The 15,349-nt window shown below is 44.9% G+C and overlaps 1 protein-coding gene across 2 annotated transcripts in view; it reads left to right on the top strand.

The window, feature by feature from the left end:
- The window catches only part of TRMT9B (tRNA methyltransferase 9B (putative)), a 178,162-nt gene that overhangs the window by 112,093 nt on the left and 50,720 nt on the right, over positions 1-15,349 (top strand). The gene's annotated exons all lie outside the window — the stretch shown is intronic.

Genomic DNA, 15,349 nt, shown 5'->3' with positions numbered 1-15,349 from the left:
GCAATCCTATTTGGGGATTATACTGAATGGTTGTAGGATTAGGATTGTGGGATGCTTCAAAAGGATTAATGCTAGCAAGAAACTATAATTGTCCCTCATTTTCTTGCATGTACCCCTTGGCTGTTCTCTCTTTTCCTCCCTATTTCAGCCACTGAAAACCTGGTGTTAAACATCTGGTTCTGAGATTCACATGCTCTTCAATTGAGCAGGAGGAAAACTTCTTTTTGTATGCCTTCCCTGTATCACGATAGTTCCATCAAGTTAGTCTGGAGCTTTCGAGATAGGACACATGAGCAAAGGGCCCTAGGCAATGTTAAATCCACTGTAAAATACACCAAAAACATATTTGCAAAGGAGATGGTTCTCTATTTCATCGCTGACATTCTGTGTCCAGCAAAGCAGCAGTCCCTGTCTGGTATGCTTATTCAGAGGTGTTGGACAGCTTCCAGATGCTGGGGGGTGGAGGAGAATAGAATAGAACCTCATTATCGGCATTTGACTTGAGAACTTCAGGTCTTGCTCTCTCTCACCAGTCAGAGTGGTGGGGCTGCACTCGTGCTTCCCTGGATCGATATATCACCACTTCCTCCTCCTGACTCTGAGGCATCAGTCAGGGTTAGCTGTCTGTCTTCCGGCACTAATCTCTGTGTTGTGTGAGGGCATCAGATAGAGGCTGAGTCTTGGGTTGGGTCTAGGTTACCTGAGGAACATCAGACCTCAGGGCAGAGATGACAATATTGTCTTTGTACCCAGAGCAGCACACATGGTCAATCCCCCTCAGAGATCTTCAGCTCATTCCAAGATGGTGGATACAATGATTTTTTTCTCGGAAGAACTTTTCTCTTTTAAAAACGTTTTATAAAGTGCACACTCGACCCAAAGGCAAGGGGGCGCTTTAGGTGAGCACCTGTTACTTTACAGAAGGTCACATTTATAATTTGTTTAGGCAAGGAGAGATTAAGTGATTTGCCCAGAATCCACAGATGTTGTGCCAATACTGAGACTGCTAATTATCTCTTCTTTCCCATCCAAGACAAAATGGTAGCCAAACTTTCTTTATTTCAATTCCTCTTCTGTACATCGAACTTTCTGAATGAAACCTATAAAAGGTAAATTAACTAGCTAGTGACAGCATTGGAAAGCAGTTGAATACAATTTTTCTTCAGGTGTTATCGCTCGGCGTCTACATTTTTGTAGATATATTTTTTCTAGCTGAAGTTCCTTTTTGCCTTTACCTGAAGAATAAAGTCCTATGATTTTTCTGAACATTTCTCTGGACACACATTTCTCCTGATTTAACTTTATACAAGCCGAACTACGCAGAATTTTGTCCCTTTCATGGAAGCACCTGCTTCCGACACCCAAGTAAATTGGCCACTGAAGGGAATCATGCTTATATTGGGCAAGCCAGAACAACACTAGTTGGATAGTGCTATGGATCCTGTACTTATGTTGCTATGCCAGTGTCTTCTAATATCCAGAGTTATGGAACCAAATATGGCTTGTACCTTAACAGCATCAAACACGGGTGCTCCGATAATTACTTTTGGAAACTGTTGTATTGTGACAAAACATGGCTGCTAAACCCTGGCATGCTGGTGGTAAGTTCTAATGCGCTTGTTATTTTTGAGAGATCATTCTATACTAAAAGAGTTCATGGACTCCCTCACTGTACATTTTGCTTTTCACCACGTTTTGCTCAAGATTCGGCTATGATGTGATAATTTATTAGCTCCTTTATGGGAGCAGCCCTATATCAGGCTTCTCTGCTGTTGCCCTTTTCTAATGCATGCTTGAATAATCAATTCAATCTTTTTGAGTACATTTTGAAAAGCTTTTCAGTGCCCTGGGGACACATTTCTGATGACTGGATTCTCTGGAATATAAAACCAGGTAGTCAGAAGTTCTTAACTTTTCATTACTTCTTCCATCAGTTAGCTAGAGAGATAGTCTGGGTGAAAAGGACCCACATTAGAGTAGGCGTGAGCTAATGCGGCCTTCCTGTCCATTTCCTGTGAAAGAGTTGGTTAATAGTTTGTTACTCATTGACCACTGTCTGCAAGAAAGACAGAGAACAAGAGGGGACATGTCCCAGCATTTAGAGGAGTGCCCTCAATTCAGGCAACCAAGAGACAGGAGAGCACTATCACAGATCCTAAATTACCTTTTGAAGAACCTATGCCAATAGTTTCTACAAAAGAGTCCTCTTCCAAAGGCTGAAAAGCAGAGCTGCAATATTACAGGGTTATTCTTGTATTGTATTGATCCAGGCCATGTCATTTGAGACCCCAAAGACCATTAGAAAATGCCAATGCCTATGCCCTGTAAGAAAAGAAATGAAAGCTGTGCAATGGCTCCCTTCTGCTTGCTCTTCCGACTGTTCTGGAAAAATATTGTACTCGTTATTGGATCACTTTCAAAGTGAAGTTGGACCCTTAATTCAGGCCTTTGCCTTATAGGATTGTGTGGCATGAAGAGCGTATCTCGATTCTGACTGGGCCAAGAGACTAAGGGCCTGATTTAGAATTTGATGGATGGAACTCGGTCCATCAGGACGGTGAAGCACATTACCTCCTCCATCCTGATCTAGTACTATCTATCAAATTTAGAATTAACCACCAGCCCAGCAGTCATATCTATACAATGAATGGAATTGCTGTCATGGCAGTTTCTTTAAATGTACAAAAAGATTTGTGGATGTCGGCTGTCGGTTTTAACAGCAGCTCACCAAAGTTGATTTTTTTTGTTTATTAGAAACAAACTCTTGTTATAGTTTATATCTCAAAAGCAAAAAAATGACCCCTAAAGTTTGGGAGTTTCTTTCTCCAAGAGAATGGAAGTCATCATTTTTTTTCTGTCCCTCCTCGCAGCGTTGTACAGAAAAACAAGACATTATACTGTCCCCCCTAATTAGGATGAAAGGTGTAATGTATAGTTCTGCCTCAGAATGCATGAATACATTTCACTGGCTCCCTATGAGACAGAGGGCCATGTTTAAATTACTATGCTATGCACACAAAGCCCTGTATCTTGCCAGACCAAAAATCTTCCAAGGTAGAGTGAAGTTTTATCTTCCTAATCGGAATTTGCGACCATGCCATCTGGCCAAGGCAACCTCTAAGCGTATTAAAAAGTCTAGATTAGGGGGCCGCTCTTTTTCGTATTTGGTGGCAAAATCCTGGAATGAACTCCCAGTAGAACTTCGACTTATCAATTGCCACCATCTATTCAGGAAAAAGCTGAAGACATATCTATTTTCTAAAGCCTGATAAGTTATTGAATCTCCCCACTATCTGTATCCTTCATTTGTAATGGGGAGTCTGTTAGCGCTGTGATATCCAGTTAGATGAATGTTGCGCTTTATAAATAAAACCTGCAGACGTTGTCCGGGGATGGCCGATGTTCAGTGTTGCCTTTACTTTTTGTTTGCGTAGTAATGTGTGTGTTTAATTCATCCGTAGGTTTTCATTGAGCCACAGCTAATTTTGTTTTGCTGTCCTTGTTGAGAGTGTTCCCCTGTGTGCGAATGTTGTTGTTTCCCAAATGTTGTAATTTGCGCCGCAAGTGCAGCAAGTGTTACAGTGGTCGCTCAGATGTTTTGGCCTGAAATTGCTTGTTTGTGAAAGGGGCTTTCCTTGTTTACGTTTTCGATCCCTTTACTAATGTTTTTTTTGTTGTTTTTATCGGCGCAGGTACTGGCAGTGTTCCACTGATAACGCAGAGTGTTTGAAATTCGAAAGTGTTTGTGTAAGTTTTAAATTTTGGCCGCAGCATATGTAATTATTCGGAGCCTTGTGAGTAAAGTCTCGTTCATGTTCCATCGAGTGGCTTCCTTGTATGAGAAATGGGCGCCTATTTGTTTACGTTCTTCCCCCTGTGACAACGTTGTCGTTTGTCAAATGGTTAAACATTTGTTATATTTTTGTATCGCAACTCGTGTGTGTGTTAATCATTGTGTGTCGTGATTGGTGGGCTGTGCGAAACAACGCGAATGATAGGCGGCCCTTTTTGTAAGCCTGCCCCCTGTGACACTGTATTATTATGGAAGGCGTGCCCCTTTTTGGATGTCATCCCACGAAGGCGTTAATGTTTGAAGGGTAACGCCGACGAATGCGCGAATGTCGAGGCGAGTGATAGGCGGCCCTTTGCAAATGCGCGGGATGCACAGTTAAGTGTGTGCCTTGCACAGTGAAATAATTGAAATCGCATTTGCGCTATGCACATTGAAGTGTGTGGTGAAGTGTGTGCCTTGCCCTGTGAAATCAGTGAAATCGTTTGGCATATGTTTATTGTTTGTACTTTGGGCCATGCCCCTGTAAACGCCCACATCTTTTCTTTGACACGCCCACGCTAACGCCCACAAGGGACTACTTTCCAACTTTTGGCGTTTTTGCTTTTTTAATGTATATGGTGTCCACATCTATAGCCTATGTCCTTCTGCTACATCTCCCCTTTCAAATGGTGTATTGGGTGTGGTGATTGGTGCAGTACTTTTTGAGTTTACCTAGCTCAAAGGTTTGTGTTCTCTCTTTATAATAGTAGTATAGATAAATAAATAAATACATAAATATTGTCCCTCCTCTGATTGCCCCTACTCCATCGGAGGAAGTATTCCATTGACAGAGCTAACAGGGGTTTAGTTGACAGAATACTTAAGGTCTGATTGTCTCTAAATGAGGCGATCAGACAAAGGGTTTGGCTGGCAGAAAATTCTGCCAGCCAAACCTTTTTGCACAGAGTGCCCTGTCTGCCAGAGTCTAAATCAAGCCCTTGGACTCAAAAGCCTCAATTGAAACTACTATTCCATGTGGCACCTAATAAAAAAACATATTTGCTGTTTGTTCTAACATTGCAAATAAAAAGACAATGTCTATAACTAAAAATTAAGACATTTGTTAAATTAGTGGCTCTTTATGTTTTGAATATTTTAAATTCCACTGTTTTGATACATGTCTTGTTATTTATAAACAGGTTACAACAAGTCATAGATTAAATAAAAGAAATTTGCTACTAACACAATTGGTGAAGAATTAACTCAAATGAGAAACTTCTTCAAAGTAAATTGCACACTAAATGTCACATCTTCTTATGCAGAGTCACTGTTATGTAGGAAACATTTTGGCTACTGAGTGTTACTTAGGACTGCAGGATGATGAGATCAAACTATTAATTTGGAATCAGTTGCAAAATAATTGCTCCTCAAGCTTAAAATGAACAATCAAACTGAAAATTGATAACAACTAAGAGTTGATAAGTTGCATGAATAACAATCGTTAACACTAGCGTTTTGGTTTCTGGGTTACTTATGACTTTCCATAAATGCACTTTAACTAATGATTCAATTTCATTTGTAGAGTTTATATTCTCTTGCCCCACATGTATAATGGAAATTGATAACAATATTCGAGATTCCAAAGGTAACTTTGGCAACCATCTTTACTGACATTACTACATGAATGCCTATTTGGTTGTGCATTAAAACGTTTCTAATATGGTATGCCAGAAATTGTAGGTGCATATGTATCTACAAATGTTTACAGCTTGTTGTTTGACTTGGCCCTTTTGGCAGGTTCACCCCTGAACTTTTTACCTTTTAAGGTGACCTGATGGTAGTGATTTTCGGCTTATGCGCACTTTAAAACTGTGGCCCAGTGTAAAGTGCGTGCGCTCTCTGAGTGCGTGTGGTGAGATTGGCCTGCCCTCTCATAGGAATGCATGGGGGATATGAATGTCCATGCTAATTCCTAATATGAGGGGAGTGCAGGGGTGAGTTTGATATGTGCGAACTCGCGAGATTAAATGCTGCGTGATGACGTGCGCAGTTTCATTGTGACTAGTGGAGAAGTGCCACTTTTAGAAGTTGCCATTTCTGTGTGCAGTGTCTGCCTGCCTGATGTGAATTACATGTTTGGCTTGTGATTGACAGGGGCTGGCTGGTGTGCTTGGCTCCAGGAGCCAGGATGGGTCTGCCCGTTGATGAATAGGGACATCTGCATGTAGATGGGAGGGAGAAGTTGCACCTGGGACTTGAATAGGGCTGGGCCTTCGCTCCACAATGCTGGCTCCACCTCCTGTGGTGCGTCTGATGTCCCTGACCTGTCCTGTGAATAGAGAGGGGAGCTGAGCAAAACAACGTGCTCCAAAACCCAGTTGTATCTGGTTCTCCCCTTGCCCTACAGTTGTAGACAAAGGATTTAGCTGTATAAATAAGGGGCTGTGATCCCAAGTAAATGTTCTTGTTCTGGATTGAATCTACCAGGGGCGTGCTGCTGCTGGGGCTCAGGGGAAGGCTTGCCTCCCTGGGCCCCGCCCTGCCCCATGATTCCTGATGGACTTCTTGGACCTGTTACTTTAGTCTTGATTTTGCTAAGGTTTGATATTGCCCTAGAGCTTGGGGTCTGAGCAGTGCGGTTCTGCGGCACGTGCCTAGGGAATCCCCCTCGTAGGGATTCCCCCTCCTTGTGGGCTTTTGAGGGTGCCCGCCACGCTTATTCCACTTATTTTTGCTTTTATTCAGCAGGAGCCCACCCTGCTTAATGTGTTCAATTATGAGGAAGCCCACCCCTCATTTTGCCGACCTCGAGAAGTTCACCGCCACAGCACTCGTGGAAAAGAGGAAGTTAGGCCCATGCCGCCTGACTGCGGGCAGAGCCTAGGGTGTTCGACTTCTGCTTTCCCCGGCCTGGGGGGAAGCCATGCCACGCCGTTTAGATGACCGATGGCAGCGCGGGGCTCCCAGAGATGAAGGGAAGCCCTGCGCCTCGGAAAAACGAAGCCCGTCGAGGTTCCCATGAACGATGGAGAGCCCCGGCAGACCGCGAAGGAGAGACAGCATCCCCCGCCGCCTCCGGAGAACAGCCTGGTGAGTAGAGCTGCCTGGAGTGGGGAGGACGCCAGATAGAGGCACCCGGTCAGAGCGGCCCGTTCGTGCAGCAGGCTGCTCCAACGTGGCAGTAACTGTTTAAAGGGCTCCCGTGGGGTCCAGAGGTCCCATCGGCCCATGCCCTCCAGTTCCCTTTGGGAGAGGCCAGAGATAGGCACACTGTGCCCATTTGGTAAACGGGCTTGTAGTGGTGGGCTACTCCGACAGCGGGGCATCTTTTGGTTTAAGAGCCCGTGTGGCCCTAGTGATGGGCAGCTTGATCCTCAGAGCCAGATGGCTCCAACACCCGCAGTATTTGTTATGGAGCCAGGTGGCTCCAATGTTTGGCCATACTTGTTTACCCGGGCCTAGAGGGGTCCATGCTCTATTGTTTGGGGGCAAGTTATTTTCTCTAGGGGCGCATAGTTATTTCAGGAGCCTGTGCGCTCCAGGGGGGCCAGGTTTACTTTCAGAGGCAGATGGCTCCACCGTTGGGCACATTTATTTCAAGGGCCATTGAGAGCCCATGCAGCATTTTAACTTTTACAGCTGTGCAGCAATTAATGCCAGCTGGGGACATGGTTAATCCAGGAGTGAGACGCATTCCTTCGCCCCATCTTTACTTGCACAGCTGCGCAGCACTTAGTGCCAGCTGCAACGTTTAGGTTTGCATCGTGGCACACCTTTGACCTCCGCTGCCTAGGCAGCCGCCCTGACTCTTGGGACATAGTGCATTTGGGCCCCCGTTTTGAGATGGCCAGTTGGCCAGGGCTATTGTTACATTTATAGGGCGCCAGACCCTAATGTGATTTATGTGCTAATGTGATTTATGTGCTAATGTGATGTGGTGCTAGGAAATGTAATGCATTTAGTATGTTTTACGCACCCTGTTTGACACCTCTAAATATGGTTTATGATTATGAGGTTGTTTTGCATATTAAGGTCTGTGTTAGTGAGAGTATGTTTCACTGTGTGATTTACGCCCCTATTGTGATTTATACTTAGTTGGTTAGGGTCTAATGTATTTAGACTTGTGTGATACTGTGCATAATGAAGTTTATGTCACAGACTGATGCAAAGTACAGTGATTATCAGTGTTTACTGGTTGTGCGTTTTATGATCTATTTTACTTTTACTAAGTTCACTTTGTGATGGTTCTGACAGTGGTCCATGTGGCCCTGTCAGGTGTACATAATCCCTTGTAAATATTGCCCGTGCCAGTTGGCACAGTGTACATTATGTGTTTGCTATTCTAATGTGTTTTTGAGAATACAAAGGCTATTTTTGATATAACCTTGTGTGGAGTTCCTTTTGAGGGGTGCCTGGGATGTTGTTGCTGTTGTGTTCGTGCACAAATGCTTTACACATTGCCTCCAGGATAAGCCTGACTGCTCGTGCAAAGCTACCAAGGGGGTGAGCAAGAGTTATCTTTGGCATGTATCTCCCTTGCCCTGACTAGAGTGGTGATCTCTGCCTGGCTTTGGCGCAAGCCTTAGCCAACCAGAGATCCTATTTCTAACACTTGTTTTAGAATTTTACTGTATATGCAATAGAAATATTGTAAAATAGGTATTTCAAATCCCTGAAGAAGTTCTGAATGTAGGAACGAAACATGATGGCTAGGCTGATCATTTTTGTATCACCATAAGATTTTGAGAATAAGCAATATTGTATTAAATATACAAAGTATTGAACTTGGTTATTTTTGCTAATTTTTTACTATGAAGATGATTCTGCCACTGTTCATAATATGAGATTAGAAAGGTTGAATTGAATGAATGGAGCGTTTCATCCATTGCATTATGGAATATGGATCTTTGAGCTTTTGCCCAATCCCTTTTTGAGGCCATTTATAGTTGGGTTCATCGAAGAGAGCACCTTATGAGAAACCGAGGGAAAATATTATGGGGTGCGGGAAACTTGTCCACTGCTACAATTGTAAATTGGCTTATATGAAGGATCATCAAACACATACAATATTTGTCCTGGACCACCTATGGCTTAATCATCTCTTGTGCAAACACAAAAATAATAGTTTTAAAGAAATTATATTGATTTCTTGCGGTATCATCTCTCAGTTCAGAGTGGTTCTATGGATCCAAAAAGATGACCGACATCCTGGGGTATCTATAGCAAACTACTATGGCAAAAACACCGTCTTTTATGCCTGAAAAATATTTCTTCCCAATTTAATGAGAATTTTGCTTATAAAATAAAACCCAACACATTGAAGAAATAAAAGGATATATCAATACTTGGCTGGCAATTCAATAGTTAAAAAAGGGCTTTACTGAAGCTTCTACTTTAAGACTTTCTAAACTTTACACATAGCTTATTGTGGAAACCAATGCCCCGGATAGACCAGTGGTAGTTGTGCTATTACAAAAAGAACAAGATTGTCTTAAGCATGTGATTTTCTACCATGCTCATGTTTTGACTGCTTGTGAAATGAGATGCTCATATTAGAGCTGTTGACTATGAAACAGGGTTACTTGAAGTGGAGTAATTAACTAATTGGATCCAGTGAGCCCTTCATTATCAGAAAGGAACATCGCAACCTACAGGTTTTACAAAACTTCCATACAGAAACAACAGAAAGGCATGATGGGTATAACTCTTAGCATAATATGACTTTCATGTTACATATATTCGTAGCGCTTGCTGCTAATTCATTGCCTGTTACATTGTCTGGTATCGTAGCGCTTGCTGCCTGGTATCGTAGCGCTTGCTGCTAATTGTTGTGCTATTGCTCATTGGGCTAATTGCTATTGTTGCACTGCTCGCATCGCCTGCAGAATTATTTGTGCCACAGTGTGCCGCTACCACTGCCCAGATCGTAGCATTGTTCCGGTGGTGCCCCAGTTTCGCTTTTTGTTTGTGCTGCCATTTTGTTGTTGACTCCTGGCCCATCCCTCCTCCCCACTACCGCCTCCCAGCTGCTACTCCCTCCCACTGAGAGATAAGGCTTATCCCATCTGGACTAGCGCTGTGACCGTCTTGGATTGCTCTGAAGCGGTCGCTCCCCACGCTCCCTGACCATCCTTGCTGCCTGGTATCGTAGCGCTTGCTGCTAATTCATTGCCTGTAACATTATCTGATATTGTAGCGCTTGCTGCCTGGTATTGTAGCGCTTGCTGCTAATTCATTGCCTGTAACATTGTCTGGTATCATAGCGCTTGCTGCCTGGTATCGTAGCGCTTGCTGCTAATTGTTGTGCTTTTGCTCATTGGGCTAATTGCCATTGTTGCACTGCTCGCATCGCCTGCAGAATTATTTGTGCCTTAGTGTGCCGCTACCACTGCCCAGATCGTAGCATTGTTCCGGTGGTGCCCCTGTTTTGCTTTTTGTTTGTGCTGCCATTTTGTTGTTGACTCCTGGCCCGTCCCTCCTCCCCGCTCCCGCCTCCCAGCTGATCCTCCCTCGCTCCGCCCCCTCCACTATCCACATATGATAGACGCATCTGCGCGCAGCGTTCACGCGCTGCGGACGCGCCCCATGCGCGCCGAAGGTGCGCCAAAGGTAAGCCCGTCTACGCCCGTCCGCTCCTGGACCGCGCCCAGCGCCAGACCCCCGGCCCCCATAAAACCCACTCCACCCGCATAACTTACGACGCCGCATCCTTCTCTGCCCTTAACCCCGGCTGACCACCAAACTGCCATCAAGCCACCCCCTGACACACCCATGGACCCTTCACCTGCCACTCCTGCAAGTTCAACTGCATCAAAACCCTCACCAAATCCACTAACTCCAAACAGAGCTCCGACACCAACCACCTGAAGTGCATCATGCTCAAAACCCTCTCGGTCCACAGACACGCCATTGACCTTTGGAACCTACTCGACACTATATCGCCGGACGTCGCCTTTCTTACAGAAACCTGGATGAACGCCTCATCAGCGCCCGACATCGCCATAGCCATCCCGGACGACTACAAGATCATCCGTAAGGACCGCACCAACCAAACAGGAGGAGGCATCGCCATCGTCCACAAGAACACCATCCGCATCACGACCAGTTTCGACGATAACCTCGCAGCCGCCGAACACCTTCACTTCCAGATCCACACCGACCCCAAGACCACACTCATCTACAGGCCACCAGGACCCCACACACAATTCAGGGAAGACATCACTGACTTCATCACCCCACACGCCCTCCCCTCCAAGGACTACATTCTACTGGGAGCCCTCAACTTCCGCCTGGAAAAGAACAACGACAGCAACACCACCACCCTTCTGGAAAACCTTGCCAATCTTGGTCTCAAACAACTTGTTAACACCCCCACCCACTATGCCGGGCACACGCTTGACCCAATCTTCACCTCCAGCAAGCACATCTCCTTCAATCACACCACAGCTCTCCATTGGACAGACCACAGCTGCGTCCACTTCATCTAGAAAAAGACTTCGCCCCACAACCACCCACAACCAATTCCCCGCAGAAACTGGAACAAAATTACCTCCGACTAACTCTTCACATCGCTACACCAAAACCCTCCTGCAAAATCATCGGACCCAAACCTTGCAGCCACCAACCTCACACAATGGATCACCCACAGCGCTGATGAATTAGCACCCTTGAAAAAGCATCAAATGAAGCAAGGTAGCAAAAAAGACCCCTGGTTCAACGATGACCTTAAGAAATCCAAGAAGTCCTGTCGCATCCTCGAGAAAGCCTGGAGAAAAAACCCAACCACTGACAACCTGACCACCTTCAAGAACGCCACCCGCAAACACCACCAACTGATCCGATCCACCAAGAAATCAGCATTCAAGGATCGACTCGACAACAACGCCCACAACAGCAAGGAACTATTCAACATCGTCAAATAATTTACCAACCCCATCGCCGGCACCAACGACATCACTCCCTCCCAAGACATCTGTGACTCCCTAGCCTCATTCTTCCACAACAAAATCGCTGACATACATAACAGCTTTGAAAACCAGTCCGGAGACCAGTCCACCCCACCCACCTCCGAACCAAAACCCCCCTCCAACAACCTCTACGCCTGGAACCCAATCACCACTGAAGACACCATCCGCCTGATGAACTCCATCCACTCAGGATCGCCAACCGACCCATGTCCCCACCATATTTTCAACAAAGCAGACTCCATTATCGCACCCCATCTCCGAGGCGTCATCAACTGCTCCCTCATCTCCGCTACCTTCCCGGAAAGCTGGAAACATGCCGAACTCAGCCCCTTCTGAAGAAACCCACAGCAGACCCCACTGAACTTAAGAACTACCGCCCCATCTCGCTCCTCCCGTTCCCTGCCAAAGTCATTGAGAAAGCCGTCAACAGTCAGCTCGCCGCCATCCTCGAATCCAACAAATCCCTCGACCCTTCGCAGTCCGGCTTCCGAGCCAAACACAGCACCGAGACCGCCCTCATCGCAGCAACAGACGACATTTGAACACTACTGGACAACGGAGAAACAGCTGCCTTCATCCTACTTGACCTCTCCGCAGCCTTCGACACAGTCTGTCATAGCACCCTTATACAACGCCTCAGCAACGTCGGAATACAAGGAAAAGCATTGGACTGGATCATCTCATTCCTCGCCGGAAGAACTCAGAGAGTCCGCTTCCCCCCTTTTAGATCAGAGGCCACCGAAGTCATCTGCGGCGTACCACAAGGATCATCACTCAGTCCCACCCTCTTCAACGTATACATGAGTCCCCTCGCATCCATCGCGCGCCAACACAACCTCAACATCATCTCCTACGCAGACGACACCGCCAAAACCAACCTACACGAAGGGATGAAAGAAGTAGCCGAGTGGATGATGAACAGCTGTTTAAAACTGAACTCGGACAAAACGGAAGTCCTCATCTTAGGTTCATCCCCCTCTGCCTGGGACGACTCATGGTGGCCACCGGCCCTGGGAAACGCACCCATACCTACGGACCACGCACATAACCTGGGCTTCATCCTGGACTCCTCCCTCTCGATGACCAGACAAGTCAACGCCGTCTCATCATCATGCTTCAACATCCTATGTATGCTCAAAAAAATCTTCTGCTGGATCCCCACCGAAACAAGAAAGACGGTTACCCACGCACTGGTCACAAATCGACTGGACTACGGAAACACCCTTTACACCGGAACCACAGCCAAACTATAGAAAAAACGTCAACCCATCCAAAACGCCTCAGCCAGACTCATACTAGACATCCCCTGCCAAGCTCACATTTCCGGTCACCTGAAAGACCTCCACTGGCTCCCAGTCAACAAGAGAATAACGTTCCATCTCCTCACCCACGCACACAAAGCCCTCTACGACCTAGGACCCGAATGCCTCAACATGCGCCTGTCCTTTTACACCCCCACCCGCCACCTACGATCGTCCAATCAAGCCCTCGCCACAATTCCAAGCATCCATAGATCCACCATGAGGGGAAGATCCTTCTCCTACTTAGTGGCCAAAACCTAGAACTCTCTCCCCACCCACCTCTGCCTTACACAGAACCACCTCTCATTCAGAAAACAACTAAAAACTTGGATATTCGATAAGTAGTGTACCCCCTCCCTCAAGCGCCTTGAGACCCTCTGGGTGATTAGGGCGCTATACAAATGTTAAACTTAAATTTAAACTTAAACTTAAACCTATAGTGAAGCTCTGCTCACCACTCTGGATGAATTAGCATTTAACTGCTATTAATTGCATTCTACTGCCCTACTGAACTTAAGAATATAAAAGTTCTATTCAGTTGATTAAATTGTACTGACTGGAGCATCTAATTTATTGTGAGCTATTTAAGTGTGGACGTGAACTATTTAAGTGTTTATTGTGCTTACGTTGCTACCCGTTAAACAACCTAAGCTTGACTTTTGAGAGGGGGCAATAGTCTACCTTCTTCAGCCATTCTTTCGATTCTGTGATAATGTTGGCATACTGCTCAAGTGCAATATTTTCAGTCACACAGAAAATAGCCCACATTAGTACCAGGCACTGGGAGGCCACTGTTTTCTTAAAAAAAAAAAAATAATAATAAATATATTTTATTTTACCTTTGTTTTTTGCTTTGCAACGGCCTGGCAGCTGCCCAGACATTGTCATGGGCATCCTGCCTGAGCACTGCAATCAGCACATCATTGAATCGGCTTTGAAACCATTCAGAGATGGCAGCCTATGTGTGCTCACTCACAGGGGCCATCTTTTAATGTTTCTAGTTCTACATTTTAAAAACCTTTCCAGACGTAGCTGCCAGTGCATGTGAACAATTGACCATCTTTACTTTTTTTTGTTACACTTTTAAAAAACATTTAAAGAGGGCTAGCAGTGCGTTCACATGCATGTACATACATTTACATTCACTGGTAGCTATATTTGAATTTTTGTTTTTGTAATAGTTTTACATAAAACATTTGTAAAGAAACCGTAGTCCGTCCTCAAAAATGGTAATATTGACTATCCTTGTATACTCCTATCCCTCTTGTAACCAGCACCCCTCCCCCCTAATTTACAGTACTCTTGTGTTATCCTCCCTATTGTTTGACTCTGTGACTCTGTAAAGCGCTCTGATACCCTAACGGGTCAAGGTCGCGCTCTATAAAACACTATATTAAATAATAAATAAATAAACAAGCATTAACTAAGGCAAAAGCTGTGCAGCAGTTATGTTACCAGCACTTCTATAGCGTTCAGAGATTTATGCCATTTATGGTTCTAGAATTGTCTAATGTATTGAATAGTAATGTTTAGGATTGCCTAGTGACAGGCCCGGGTTTTCTCCGATCCTGTCAGGCATGTATGTAATGTATCATGAGTATGGATGGGATGTCGAATATATAACGTTATAATGCGAACAATTACATGCTTTTACAACACGGTATTTAGATTGCAACTACCATACATCGCATGATTTTACAACACATGATATTACAGTGCATTTTTTAAAACTACCATCACATTGCATACCATTACAACGCATACCATTACAACGCATACCATTACAATGCATAATACTTTTAGGGCAACAGTAGGGTAAGTGTTGCATAGTGTAGGGGTAAACATTACATTTCCCACTCCAGTGGTTCCAACAGTGGGTAAAGTGTTGGATAGTGGAGGGGTAAAAAATTACTATTCCCATCTACCCCAAAACCCATACCCACCCTAAAACTAAACAATCTCCATTACCTACCTTATAATGCGTTGAAATGGCATGCGTTGTAATGGTATGCGTTGTAATGGCCTGCGTTGTAGTGAATTGCGTTGTAATTTCATGCGTTGTAATGGCATATGATTTAAAGGCAGTCGCGTTGTAAAAGCAGTGCAATGTAATGACTACGTTGTAATGAATGTTTCCTGGGTATGTCAAAGGACTTTACCATTTTGTTTGTTCTGCTTCAGTGCCCAGTTATCAATTGCTCAGTCAAAGGGCCAGATTTAGATTTCGGCGGACGGGTTACTCCATCACAATGGTAACGATATCCTTTCAGTAGAAATCACAATTCCCATAATATCCTATGAGATTTATC

This window comes from Lissotriton vulgaris, chromosome 3_1 (genome assembly GCF_964263255.1).
Source record: "Lissotriton vulgaris chromosome 3_1, aLisVul1.2, whole genome shotgun sequence".
Taxonomy (NCBI): Eukaryota; Metazoa; Chordata; class Amphibia; order Caudata; family Salamandridae; genus Lissotriton; species Lissotriton vulgaris.
This window is presented reverse-complemented; position numbering and strand designations above follow the sequence as displayed.